The sequence below is a fragment of the Balaenoptera musculus genome, chromosome 7, assembly GCF_009873245.2.
Source record: "Balaenoptera musculus isolate JJ_BM4_2016_0621 chromosome 7, mBalMus1.pri.v3, whole genome shotgun sequence".
Taxonomy (NCBI): domain Eukaryota; kingdom Metazoa; phylum Chordata; class Mammalia; order Artiodactyla; family Balaenopteridae; genus Balaenoptera; species Balaenoptera musculus.
In genome coordinates this window covers 990,329-1,004,808 of record NC_045791.1, presented here as the reverse complement: position 1 = coordinate 1,004,808, position 14,480 = coordinate 990,329, and the positions used below count along the sequence as shown (strand labels likewise).

The 14,480-nt window shown below is 53.8% G+C and overlaps 1 long non-coding RNA gene across 1 annotated transcript; it reads right to left on the bottom strand.

Moving 5' to 3' along the window:
* Positions 1 to 10,112: 10,112 nt before the first annotated feature.
* Positions 10,113 to 14,151, bottom strand: LOC118898223. The gene is made up of 4 exons (XR_005020644.1): positions 14,063 to 14,151; positions 11,156 to 11,370; positions 10,828 to 10,917; positions 10,113 to 10,456 (listed from the first exon to the last, which is right to left on the bottom strand). It is a non-coding gene; the product is annotated as an uncharacterized LOC118898223 (long non-coding RNA).
* Between the last annotated feature and the right edge of the window lie 329 nt (positions 14,152 to 14,480).

Below are 14,480 nucleotides of genomic sequence, written 5' to 3'. Positions count from 1 at the left end.
TAGCAAAATCTGCCTGACAAGTCTAAGTGAGTTAATAAATAGACGGTTCTCAGGACAGTCTTGTACATATCGAGGCCTCAGTGTATTTCAGATGTTACCACTAGCGGTAAGCCCTGTGCCAGCCCCAAGACCCACACCATCTCACTCAAGCCCCCAACAACTCTGGGGCTGTCTGGTCCCAGAACCTGTCCTCAAAGCCACTGTCTCAGCTGCTTTCCTCTTGGGAGCCTACTCCACACTCAGGACCGTGTGACACATGCATTCTTTTTCCAGGCTGGTCTTTTGCTGTAAAACTGTTGGCTGTTTTCTTTAGAGAGAACAATCTGGTGCCATGGAAGAAATCTCCATTTTCTCATGTGAAAAATTTACTTGTTATGAAAAGAAGTAGAGTGATGTATGTTAATACTCTGAAGAGCACACTGGATGGCAAAAAGGCCAATTTTCTTTCGTTGTCTGGGGGCCCGGCAGCATGTCAGGACAGCTGTGGGTCCCTGATGGGCTTTATCATCACACTCATGTGTGTGGTGCTGGTTAAAAGTACAGATTCCTGGGCCCCGTCCGGGGTCCTGAGTCAGGTGGTCTGGTCTGTACCTGGGCTCAGCCGCACACCGACTGGATGACCTTGGGCAAGTCTCTTCCCCTCCTTCTTCCAACAAACGAGGACAGAACGGCCAACGTTGCAGGGCAGTTTATCGAGCGAGTTAAAATGAAAGGATGTATACAGTGTCTGGCACGGAGGCCCCTCAGCGCCCTTTAGAGCTCCCCGCGGTGATGAAGGGAATGAAAATAAAACCATTTTCCCAAAGGTGGCTGCTCAGCCCAGGTGCCCCTGGCCGGCTGGCAGCGGAGGGGTTAACGATGCCTGTGTCCAAGGAACAATAAGTGGCCGGTGGTGGAAACGCTGAACTGTGATGATGGGGCTGACAGGACTATTTTCGGAGCCCAACCGCAGGGAGTAATAGGATTGGAGCGGAGGGAAGCGTGACCAGAGCTGATGTTCTCAGCTACCGAGGCAACGCCAGCCGCTGCACCAAACAAAACACTCGCAGCTTCTCCCCACCCCACTCCCACCCCCCCATCGCGGGTTTTATCTTGACCTTCAGGCGAAGCCACCCTCGCAAGCAGCCAGAAGAGGATTGCTTTAAGAAAAAAAAATTTTTATTATAGTTGATTTACAATGTTGTGTTAGTATCTGCTGTACAGCAAAGTGATTCAGTTGTACACATATACACATTCTTTTCTATATTCTTTCCATTATGGTTTATCCCAGGATATTGAGTATAGTTCCCTGTGCTCTGCAGTCGGACCTTGTTGTGTATCCATTCTGTATATGATAGTTTGCATCTGCTAATCCCACACTCCCAATCCCTCCCCCACCGCCTCCCCCTCGGCAACCACAGGTCTGTTCTCTATGTCTGTGGGTCTATTTCTGCCTTGTATATAAGTTCATTTGTATCATTTTTTTAGATTCCCTATATAAGCGATATCATATGGTATTTGTCTTTCTCTGTCTGACTTACTTCACTTAGTATGAGAATCTCTAGGTCCATCCATGCTGCTGTGAATGGCATTACTTCATTCTTTTTAACGGCTGAGTAGCATTCCATTGTACAACCGTGCCACAAGAAGAAGACTGCCTTTGATTTCCTACCTGGGGTGCGCTGCAGACCCCCTGCTCCCCCCTCCCTCTGGCCCCAGATGGGTGCCCACCACACAGGGAGGAAGCTGAGGCAGGGGTGGGGCCCGTGCAGGGTGGCCTGGTGGGACGTGAGCGCCAGCATCTGCCTTCAGCGACTGGACTCGCGGGATTCTTCATCCCTCAAAGACTCCCGCTTTGGGAGGACTCCTTTCTGTCCTGCACTCCTGGGGACAGTGTCCCTCTGCCTCGGCATTGCCACCAAAGCTTACTTTGAGGGGCAGGCAGGGCAAACTCCTGCCGTCAGGGCCCACGTGGTCTAGCTGGGCGTTAAGATCCGCCCAAGGGAGAGCAAGGCGAGGGGCATCTCCACATGTGCCCAGGGGTAAGGGGTGGACACCCTCTTGAGGCCCCTAGTCTAGTTCAGGAGTTTCATCTCTCAGTCCTCATACCTTGGTGACACCGGCCTTCTCAATCCCACTCGCTAAGTGGCAGGGCTCCTTTGTCCTCTAGATGCCAGGAGGTCCTTGGGCTCAGATGGGGCCACCTCCACACACTCCTGCGTTTGCCGCCTGCCCTCCCAGCTCCTCCCCGCAGGGCAGGTCCACATACATAAAGGGATCATACGTCTAGAACAGCGGCGATGTGCAGGTTTTTTCTTCTTTGCTTCATATGCCACCTTCCCACTAGCCTGCCTGAGGCAGCAGGTGCCTCAGGAGGACGAGGGCTGTTACAAGGCACAAAGAGAAAGTGAGCGTGGATCCAGACTAGGGTCTCCAAGCCACAGCACGAGAGCTTTGGAAGCGGGCTCTGCAGCAGGAGAAGAGGTTTGCTGAGCTCTGCACGTTGTCCTTCATGTATCAGGTACAACGCCTGGAGGTCTGAGCCCTGAGGGTTACTCTAAGCTGGCGTACGGTAGAGCGGACACAGAATGTGACAACAAGGTGAGCTGGAGCTGGGCAAGAGAGGGGTCAGGAGGGGGAAGACGCAGCTGAGGGTGCTGCTGGGTTCCACGGGACCTGGTGCCTCTGGCAGCCCAGGCCCAGGAGAGGGGGAAGAAAGAAAGTCCATAGGCTAAAGGGGATACTACACTTCCCCCCTTCCCTGTCCCCTGTGCTTCTGGAACCTAGGGCCAACCTTCACAGCAGGGCTGCCCTCCAGAGTGACACAGGTTCAGGAAACATGAGAGGGGCTTGGACCAGCACCCCCAGGCGTTGTGGAAGGGAACCAGCAGGACGCTGACGAGTGGCTCGGGAACTTGTCAAGGGGTCAGCCGTCTAGCCAAGAACTGCAGAGCGGCCAGCCTTACCTCAGGTCCTTAGGGGTCATAGCTGGACCTCTGGGCAGCAGCCCCCAGAGCGGGGAACCCAGAAGCAGAGCCCAGAGCAGTCAATCCCCCTGCATGGCTTAGGTGCAGCGAACAGACCCTGAGACCCCGGCCACAGGACTGCGGGGGGCTGAGAGCAAGATGGCCTGTCGCCTGCACCCCGGGGACCAGGAGCCTAGCCAAGAGGGAGAGGGAGGAGGGGTGTCCTCTGGAGAGCAGGGGACAAACTGGCAGCTGCCCTGACCTTTGAAAAGGCAGGTACTTAGCTCAAAGGTGGAATGAACTTGAACCGGGATGTTTAACTCTCCCTTGCCCTGCAAGATAAGGGCTGGGGGGGGGGGAGTGTGTGTGTGTGTGTATGTGTGTGTGTATCCAGCTGGGCACTGTGTACATTTGGAGCCCCTGCTCCGCTTGTGCAGGCCAAGAGCAGCCCTGCCCCATGGGGTCTCAGACAGGCCGCGTGGCAATCTCCATCAGCAGCTGGGCCCGAGTTTAGCCCAAAGCGATTTCCGAGGGTCAGGTTTGCTGAGCAAATGAAGAGTATAAACAGGATTGCAGGGGTATTGTTTAAGTGCTTTGGGCAAACAAAGTCCGCCCCCCCTTCCCAGCTCCCCTGGAAGCACCTATTGACTGGCAAACAAAGGATGCGCTAATTTATCCTTTCACGGAGGCCCCGCCCCTTGGGACACTTGTCCCTCTCCTGTGTCCTCCGCCAAGGTCACTCGGTGAGGGAGATTTAATGAGGTGTCCATGTGACCCGCCGCCTCTTGTTTAATACACGGCAGAGGTCAGAGTCTCCTAAGAGCGGTCCGTGCCGTCTGGGCTTGTCCAGAGGGGGGAGAAATGGCTGATCGGGGGGTTTCTGTTTCTATTCATACCCGAACACAAACGCACTGTGACTCAGCCTCATCCTGTCCTGGTGCCCAGGAGCCTGCACCCCACCCCCGCCCAGCCTGGGACCTGGCCCCGGGGGTTGGGGGGTGGAGGGGGTCCAAACAGGTCTGGCCCTGCCCACTGAGGCAGAACCTTGGGAGTGGGTCTGAGATTAGCGTTTTGGTAGCATTCCAGGTGGTGTTTGTGTTGGATCCTGGACTTTGGGAAAGCCTGGCCCAGTTGGATATTGGACATCTAGATTCAGGGACTGGATGTTGACTGAATAAATGGGAGAAGGAAAGACCCAGCCTGCCACCCTTGCTAAGTGGGGTCTGGAGCCATCTCTACCTCGGAGCAGCTGGTGACCTTGAACGGGGCCTACACCTTGCCTGCCGGTGGAGTGGGTTTGGGGGAAGGTTTAATGAAATCGTGGACTTGAAAAACTCGCAGAGTGCTGGGACAGGAGAGCACCAGAGTAGGAGTGAAAGAGGACCTGTGTATACACAGCTGCACCGAGGTGTAATTCACATACGATGAAATTCACCTCTTTGAAATGTACAGGTCAAGGATGGCAATGTATTTTTGTTTATGACATGCATGCAGTATTATGAGTCATAGTAGCGTTGGTATTCATCTCCCTTCCCTCTGCTGAGGTTGTCCAAGCTGAGACCCACAGGAGCCAGGCCCCTGCTTGGCAAGGTTTGAACACTCTTCCTAACACAAAGGCCAGTGTGGCCCCCGAGTGCTGGCCTCTCCTGCCAGCCAGGTCCCTCATTCCCGCACCCTGGCCTCCCGCCCACTCCCTGCCGTCCTAGGACCACAGCAGTCAGCCAGGCACAGCGGGGACGGTGGGTCACCGTGTGCCTTTGCCCTGCGGTCCTCAGACGACTCCAGGGCTAAATGGGCAACAGCAGGGCCCCTGAATGCTGGGCTCCCCCCACCTCCAGCTTTCCAGCCATCCCGCCCGCGCCCTGACACCGGGGACGAGCTGGGGGCGTCCTGCCCTTTCACTGCGTCTCCTTCGCGTGGCATCTGGGCTGCATGAGCAAGTCCTCAGAAGACCTTGGTTTGGAGGCTGGAGGGGTGGGTGTGCTGGGGCGTCAGGGCCACCGCGCTGCCCAGCACTCCTCCGGGCAGGCCCGAGCTGGGCTGTTTTTACTTTGCGATGTCCTTCAGCAGCTGACAACGTCTGCTCTTCCCTCCCTTCCTTGGGCCCTCATCTCTGAGCTGACCACACTCACTGGTCTGGCTCTGGGGTTTGCCAGCCTGCTTCTCTGTACCTGCGTGTGTGCTAGAGGCATGGGATCCCGTGTGTGTGTGTGTGTGTGTGTGTATGCGCGGGTGTGTGTGCGCGTGGGGGCAGGGGTGTGCACGTGTATGTATACGGCATGTGTCTGCAGGACTCTGCGTGTGCAACATACATGAGATGCACGTGTGGCGTGGTGAATGTGTGCATGTATCTGGATGTGCAGGAGTGCATGCAAAGCCACTTCTGTAACAGAGTGTGGTTTCCAGTGTGCAGGCAGGCGTGTGCCCAGATACAGGCTGATGCACCTGGATATGCAAGAGTGTGTGTGCGAGACGATTCTGTTTGTGCAAATTCTTCAACCAGGACGGTAGCCACAGCCATCCGATCGGTGTGCAGAAATGCAGAGACGTTGAGCCACCCTATGATCCAGCAATCCCACTTCCGGGCATATGTCTGGAAAAGACAAAAACTCTAGTTTGAAAAGACACATGCAACCCCAATGTTCATTGCAGCACTATTTACAATAGCCAAGACGCGGAAACTACCTAAATGTCCATCAACAGATGAATGGATAAAGAAGATGCGGCACATATATACAATGGAATACTATTCAGCCATAAAAAAGGATGAAATAATGCCATTTGCAGCAACATGGATGGACCTAGATATTAACATACTAAGTGAAGTAAGTCAAACGGAGAAAGAAAATACCATATGATATCACTTATATGTGGAATCTGAAAAAAATGATACAAATGAACTTATTTACAGAACAGAAACAGACTCACAGACATAGAAAATAAACTTACGGTTACCAAAGGGGAAATGCTGGGGGGAGGGATAAATTAGGAGTTTGGGATGAACATATACACACTACTATATATAAAGTAGATAATCAATAAGGACCTACTGTATAGCACAGGGAACTATATTCAATATCTTTTAATAAACTATAATGGAAAAGAATCTGAAAAAGAATATATATATATATATATAAAACTGAATCACTTTGCTGAACACCTGCAGCTAACACAATATTGTAAGTCAACTATACTTCAATTTAAAAAAAAAGGAAAAAAATGCAGACTGCCAAAGGGGCCCAACTGAGTCAGTGGGACAGGCAGCTCCCACCTCCAGAGCCGCCCTGTACCCTCTAGTTCCCTCATTCCTCATGAATATGAATAAATCTATTGAGTCCCGATCAGACAGCAGACTAAGTGCTTTGCTGCACAATCTCATCTAATCATCACAACCTAAAGATGCATTATTAGCCCATTTTACAGATGAGGAGTCCAAGGCTCAGGGAATAACTTGAAGTAACTGAACCAGATCTGACTGGTTCCAAAGCCTCTGCTTTGTGTGACGCCAGGCGGTCTGCCTATTGGAAATACACACACCACACACACTGCACGTTTTAATAGCTCAGACCCAGTGGCGGTGGGGTGCTGTTGTCTGTGGGAACATCCGCAGTGAAGTCTTTGCTGGGGAGGTTGTTGAAGGACATACCTTGAGTGCAAACGCTCAACTTGGAAAACTTGTTGGAAAGAGTAGGCAGGTAGATGGGTGTCATGGCCCTGGCGGGACACCCTGTTGAAGGCTCCCCAAGATGGGAATGGGCAGACATCTCCCTTCATTCACAAGCTTCTGCTTTGAGGACCCCCAATCTAGCCGGAGACCCTTGGCAAGAGAACAGCCCCACGTGGGAGCCTCGCCCTGGCCTGCCAGCCTTGGAGGGGCCCTGTCCTGCCCTGTCACACCCTTGTTATCCAGACCCAGCAGCCGTGGGGAGGGAGGGCGGGCGGGATGGAGGGCCCCTGCCTGGGAGAGCTGCGCTCTGTACCTGCCGGAGCCGAGACTTGTCAAGCCACTTCACCAACCTTCTCTCCCGCTGGTCATAAGATGAACTAGCCCTGGAGGTGGTGGGACGATAAGCCGGCATCCAGAGCCCCCTGGGAGAGGCCTCAGGTCGCCCCAGTCATAAATCAGCGTGTGGGGAGCCGGCACGCAGGCCCCGGTGAGGCGTGGTCAGATGGTCCCAGGCAGCAGCCCCAGACGCCTGGCCGGGAGCTCCCCTGCAAGAAAGGGGCTCTCTGCCCGCTGTGGACGAGAGAGGCTGCCTCACTCGGCAAAGTCCATGCAGGGGTTGGGGAGGGGCTTCCCCCTCCCATCCCCCGCCTCTTGCTGCCCGTCTGTGCTCTGCTCCTGGAGATGCGGAGGTCCGGCGGGAGGACCTCAAAGGGTCCTTGCTGCTTCTGCCGCTAGGGATGGACCCGCAGCTTCCGAGCCTCCCAGTCTCCTCCCTCCTCAGGGCTGCAGCTCCGGGTCAGTTTGGCCAGGCAGGAGGTCCAAACTCGGATGGGGCTCGGGGACCTGGGTCTGTGGCCTTGGCTCTGTCACTAAGCAGCTGGTGACCTTGGGCAAGGCCTTCACCGCTCCCCATCCTCCGGCCCGGGTATCTTAGCTGCTCCCCCATCAGCCTAGGTGGAAGTGAACCCCCCACCCCCCGGCGCTCCAGGGCTCACAGAGCCCAGCCCCACCTCGTGTCCTTCTGAAACCTCCAGCCTTTGCCCTCAAGGCCGAGCAGTGGTTGGAGCGGTGGTTGTGATGGTCCCTGGGGGAGGTCTCGGCTCTCACCCTGGTCGGCCCTCCCCAGCAGGGCCAGTTCGGGTCCTCCGGGCTGCAGACACCATGACAGGCCTGGGACTGGGGCAGGTTTATGGAGATAAGGCCTGTGGAAGACAAAATCTGGAGGGAGAGCCTCAGACCGACATGCAGACACCACAGAGGCTCGGCCAGAGATTGGCCAGAGACCGCGGGGCAGAGATGGCCCCTCAGGGGAGTCCCCGCTGGGCAGGAGGGGTCAGGCCCTAATCCCTCCTCCCAACTCAGCCCCTGGCTGGAGCTGCCCCGGCAGGGCAGGGCTTCCCCCCAGATGAGGAGACAGGTCCTGCAGATGCTGCCCTGGGACTGGAGCCTCCTGTGTTCCCCCAGCTGAACAGCAGGTTCTGAGGGGAGAGCAGAGGGCAGAGGCAGCTCCATGGCTGCCACGCTAGCTGTGCAACCCCTGGCCTGTGCTTAACCGCTCTGAGCTCAGCCTTCTCGGTGTGGACCAGGAACAGAGCCGCCCTGACAGGGTAGCTGGAAACCGTGTTCCCAAGGCCCCTAACACAGCACCTGCTACAGTATTATTATTGCTATATATATTCTATATATATATATATATTTTTTTTTTTTTTTTTTAATCATTATTGTTATGCTTCCTCCCCTGGCTGTTGAGATTTAAGCTCCTGGAGAGCTTTTCACTCCTGCCTTCTCTCACCCTGGACAGTTGGCCCAATAACACAGGAGTCTCACCAAGAACTCCTACTGTGGGGGAGGATGGAGAAGGCAGTTTCCATGGCCTGGTCTCTATCTCCATCCCCAGGACCCAGCCTTGTGTGACGGAAAAGAATTCCACTGGTTGGGGCTTCCCTGGTGGCGCAGTGGTTGAGAGTCTGCCTGCCAATGCAGGGGACACGGGTTCGAGCCCTGGTCTGGGGGGATCCCACATGCCGCGGAGCAACCGGGCCCGTGAGCCACAACTACTGAGCCTGCACGTCTGGAGCCTGTGCCCTGCAACAAGAGAGGCCGCGATACTGAGAGGCCCGCGCACCGCGATGAAGAGTGGCCCCCGCTTGCCGCAACTAGAGAAAGCCCTCGCACAGAAACGGAGACCCAACATAGCAACCAATCAATCAATTAAATAAATAAATCTTTAAAAAAAAAAAAAAAAAAGAATTCCACTGGTGTTATGAGAACCCCCCAAATTCATATGTTGAAGTCCTAACCTCTAGTACCTCAGACTGTGACTGTGTTTGGAGATAGGGCCTTTAAAAAGGTAATTAAACTAAGATGAGGTCATTAGGGTAGACCCTGACCCAAGATGACTGGTGCCTGATAAGAAGAGGGTATTTGGACTCAGACATGTACGAGGGAATATGGTGTGATCACACGGGGAGAAGATGGGCATCTCTAAGCCAAGGGGAGAGCCTGGAAGAGATCCTCCCCTCCCCTGGCTCTCAGAAGGAACCAGTGCTGTGAAACCCTTAATCTTGAACTTCCAGCCTCCAGAACTGTGAGATAGTAAATTTCTGTTGTTTAAGCCCCCCAGTCTGTGGTGCTTTGTCAATGTGACCCTAGGCAACTAACCTATGTGGTAAAGGATGTATCAGTTAGAGTGCTTTTAGCTGCAAGTAACAAGATATCCAAATAAGAATGGTTTGACTAGAGGAGACATTTAATGATCATAAGCACGGAGGTATGTGATTCTACCATGTTGTCAGGGCTTCTGCTTCTTCCCAATTCTGAGCTCTGCCTCCTGGGTTGAGCTTTTGGTCTTTGGGCCACTTTAGATGGGTAGTCTGGGAGGACCTCACTGAGGCAATGAATTTGACTTTGACTTGCAGGTTGAGAAGATGCCAGCCTTGGGTGGAGCCAGAGAATGACCTGTTTTCAGGGCCAGGGAGCCAGCAACTGTGTCCCCCTCGGGGCTGGGGCTGGCGACCTATTGGCCATTGACTTTGACTCTGAGCCCAAGGCCACGTGGTCAGGTGCCTGCCTTCAGGCAGTGCCAGGCGTCCATCCAGCATAGATGCCTTATTCTATTTGACTGTTTTTCATTCCTGGCAACATCCGTTGAAGGATATGCAAATAAGAAAATCAACTGAATTTCTTTCACAAAGAACGGCATTTAATCAGCACAATAAATACTTACAGACCGTCGTTGGCTGCATGAGATGACAGTTCATGGAGAAAGAAAGGGTAGAAGGGAAATTTGAAGGGCAGAGAAATAGAAAAGAAGAAAAAGAGCGAGAGACCCTGGTGGTAATAGGGTGAATAAAGAGCCAAGGGGTCCGAAGACCTGAGGTTGTTCATCTATCCATCCATCCATCCATCCATCCAACCATCCATTCATTCATCCATCCATCCAACCATCCATTCATCCATCCATCCATCCATCCATCCATTCATTCATTCATCCATCCATCCATCCATCCATCCATCCATTTGTTCGTTCATTCAACAAATATTTATGGAGAGCCTAGTAGTTTGCAGGTACAATACAAGACACTGAAAATATGGGACTGATCAAAACAGATACTGCTTCTGCCTACAGGACACTTCCAGCGCAGTGAGAGGAGGAAGACAGACATGAAACAACCTCACAGATAAATATATAGCTACAGACTCTACTAAATGCTAGGAAGAGGGCAGGGGTAAAGAAGGGCCGAGGAAGTAGTAAGGTCAGGAGCATGAGCAGGAATTAACCAGGCAGAGAGGTTGGAGTGGAAGGCTGGTGCTTCCTACACTGGGAGCAGCCTCTGTGAGGGCCCTGAGGGAGGAAGAAGGAGGCCAGTGAGACATGAGCACAGAGATGGAGCAGGAGGGAGAAGGCGGGGTGGCTGCAGAGGCGGGGCCAGATCACACCGGGTCTACTGGGCCCCGGGGAAGAGCTTGGGTCTGCACGGAAGTACAGTAGTAGGATTGATGTGTTAAGATGACTTTGGCTTCTGGGTAGAGAAGGGTCTGTAGGAGCAAGATGGCGGCAGGAAGGTTGGTTGAGAGGCCCTTGAGCTTGTCCAGGCAAGAGATGGTGGTGGCTTGGACCAGGGAAAGGTTTCTCAACCTCAGCATCGTTGACACTCTGGGCTGGATGTGGGGCCGCCGTGGTGAGGCCTGCCCTGTGCACTGTAGGATGCTTACCTGCAGCCGGGCCTCTACACGCCAGGTGCCAGTGCAACCCCCCACACACCGTGGCAACCAAAGATGTCTCCGGACATTGCCAAACGTCCTCTGGGGAAGAAAAATGCTCCTTGTTGAGCACCTGGGACCAGGAGGATGATGGAGAACTGGCTCGAGGGAAAGGTAAGGTGGAGGTGAACAGAACGTAGCAATTGGGCGTGCAGGGTGAGGGAGGGGCAGGTGGGGCGGATGACTCCCAGGCAATCAGGCAGATGTCATTGCCTCTCATTGATGCGGGGAACAAGGAGAGACAATCAAGTTTGGGGTGGGCGTGGGGAGTGGGGCATACCTGGGTTCTACTATGAACTAGCAACGAGATCTCAGCATGCTCTTTTCTCCTCCTTTGGTCTGTTTTCCCATCCTCAGAATACAGTTTGTGCTGGATCTAGAACAGCAGACGTCAAAAGAGGCCACTTGTCCTTCCTGCGCCCCAGGCAGACATCGCTAATCGATTGTGGTTCTCTGAGCCTGGATACTTCTTTCCACGGTGCCCTGGACGACTACCTGTGAGGGCGGGGCATGAGAGAGAAAACCTGTTTGCCTTTCCTGACCTAGAGACTCACTTCAGTCCCTTCCAACTTTCCCAGTGTTGACATTCTCTTGACAAGTACCAAAGTATGCTTGGGAAATTCCGGGCAACGATGTCTGGAGCAGGAGTGCGGGCTGCCCAGCCTTCTGGCCACATCCTGTTCTTACAAAGTCACCCACCCCGAGGATAGAGCAACAGAATGGGAGCTCCCCACTCATGCCATTTATTGCAGAGATTCAGCGGGGCTGTGGAAATCTCTAGTGGCGGGCCCATCCTCAGCGCCCTCACCACTGTCTTCTCTCTCTTGCTCGCTGCATCTCCATGATTATCTGTCAGCCTCGGTCTCGGGGTGGCCCACACCCCTCTTCCCCTCACCCAGGCTCTCTCTGCTACTCTCCCCCATCGGATCATAACACAGAATGGAACTAGATATTTAATTGTTTTTTTGCTTTTCTTCAAAAGCATTTCTGCTTCCTGTTAGTGCTTGAGAAAGGCAGATGCATGAAATGTGAATTTTAAAATATTTGTCTTCCTTCCAATTCTAATGATGTAGGAAACCCACCATTAGAATAATCCCATTCCTGTTGTGGATAGAACTGTGCCCCCCCACCACCGCCCCCAAGATCTGGTCAAGTCCTAACCCTCGGTACCTATGAATGTGACTTTATTTGGAAACAGGGTCTTTGGAGATGTAGTCAAATTGGGCTGGGTCCTGATCCGATGACTGGTGTCTTTATAAGGGGAGGGCTATTTGCATACAGATGCAGGGGGAGAGCACCACGTGACATTGAAGGCAGAAAATCCGGGGGGGGGGAGGGGGTGGTAGCGGGGGCAGGGGGAGGGGGAAGGCAACCACAAGCCAAGGGTCCTGGGGGGTTGTCAGCAACCACCAGAAGCCAGGAGAGAAGCACGGAACAGATTCTCCCTCCCAGCCCCCCGAAGGAACCGACACCTTGATTTTGGACTTCTGGCCTCCAGAACTCTGAGTGAATAAAAATTTCTGTTGTTCTAAGTGCCCCAGTTTGTGGTAATTTGTTATGGTATCGCTGGGAAACGAATACAACTCCCAACCCCAATTCCCTGGCAGTGAGGTTGCCACTTCTCTCTGAGTTGTGGGTGGAGATTTTTACTCCTTGGTTCAGTGACTGTCGGTAGAGAAACTCTCGGTGACCACAGTTTCCTTCCTCAGTGTCTATGGCATCCATCCCCTTCCCTCCTGCCAGCTGCTATTGGTCCTTCAGTTTGTCTCACTTGGTGTGCCACCACTTCCAGGAAGCCTTCCTGAATGCCCCCGGCTGGGTTAAGTGCCCCTTACACTCTGCTGTCCAGCTGCACCCATTTATCTGTCATTCCTAGAATAGGCTTTTCTCTCTCCACCAACCCTGTCACCCCTCACTGCTCTCCTTGGCTGGAATGTTGCCCCTGTTTGCTTCTCATTCTTTCAGACTCAACTCAGGTGTCACCTCCTCCAGGGAGCCTTCTCTGATTGGACCCCACAGAGAATGGGGGCTCTGATGGCCCTCGCACCCTGAGCCATCCTCCGTCAGGTCACGTCATGGTTCCCTGATGCTGCCGTCCTGCATGGTTGCCCTGGGACATGGGAGCCTCTCCTCTTCCCAGTGCCTCACACCTGATGGTGAACAAGAAGTGGGGCGTGCTGGGGGATCAGGAGGAGAGGAGGGTGACATCTCTGCAGCAGAGATTCCCAATCCTGGGAACCAGTTGCTGCACTTTTGGAAGGTAGAGATCACGGTCTGGGAGGGAGACGTCTTCCTGCAAGGACAGACAGCACTTAGAGTTCAGGTTCGGGTTGGCACCATGAAAAAAAGGACAGCTTCAGCTAGATGATCAAGATGATATAGCAGATGCTGCAAGCTCAGCACAGAGAGGGATCAGGAGGGCGACACGGTTACTGATGTAGGGCAAATGGGCCAGGTGGGGACTGCAGCAAAATGCAGAGAGGAGCCCCTGCCAGCTCCCAGCTCAGAGGTGTGCGTGGAGCCAGATTCAACCAGGTCTCCTGTTAGAGGCTGGCTGAGCACCTAGCCCTTCTCCCTTGAAGCTCTTTCTATCATTGTAATTAGCTAATTGAGCGTATGATTCGTTTATCAGAGTTCGCCTCCCTGGCAGATGGAGACCTTCTCAAGGGCAGGACCGCGTCTGTGTTCCCGGCACCACCCCGTGCCTGGCCCTTGGAGGATGCCTTAGTATCCTATCTGCCGAGGGGATGGATCATTGAATAAATCGTGCCTAACTTGCAGGGCTGTTTGATGGAAGAAGGGAGGTGTAATTACATGTGAAAATCAATGCATGTCATACAAGTTATAAAATAAAATCACGCAGTGGAAGAAAACACCAGCAAATGAGCCCATAAGTCCGTGGCATCAGCTGCCTGCGTGGGCAGGGCTCGGGTTCTCTCCACGACAGGGGTTGCCGAGGGGTCCGCCTCTGCAGTTCCTGAGTCCTGGGGCTCTGACCTATGCATGTTTCCTATTTCTCCAGCCCCACCCCGCAGGTTAGCTAGAACCTACCATGTGCCGATTCACGCAGGTAAAGCTCACTTCCCTTCGTTGCTTCACTTACAGGCAAGGAAACGGAAGCCCAGGGAGGAGGCACGTCTGAGCGTCCGGCAGCCACCTCCCTCCCCAGCCATCGCCCATGACCCACCTGTGAGGGCAGAGTCCAGGAGCGGGGAGCTGGGGGGCTCCTGGTGACCCCTCTTTTGTCTCCTCCTCCCTGGGGATGCTACGTGGAAGGGACTCGTCGCTACCAGAGGGTGAAGGTCAGAGTCTGGCCAAGGGCCCAGCATTTCTGGCCCAGTTTCACCTGAGGAAGCCAACCGTGCAGAAGGTCGGGAAACGAGGCGGGGGGCAGAGTGGGAAAGTGAATGTTCCCAAGGGACTCTCAGCCACAGGATTTCCTGACATGGGACGATTACCTTTCTCACATTACGTGGCCTGCTATTGACTTCCTGCTATTTTATTCACAGGACGAACATGACAGAGACGTCTATTCAGGGGAAACAAGGGAAGGACTCGCCTGACCCTGGACTTGGAGGAGGTGGCGGGATCATGGAATTAACTCC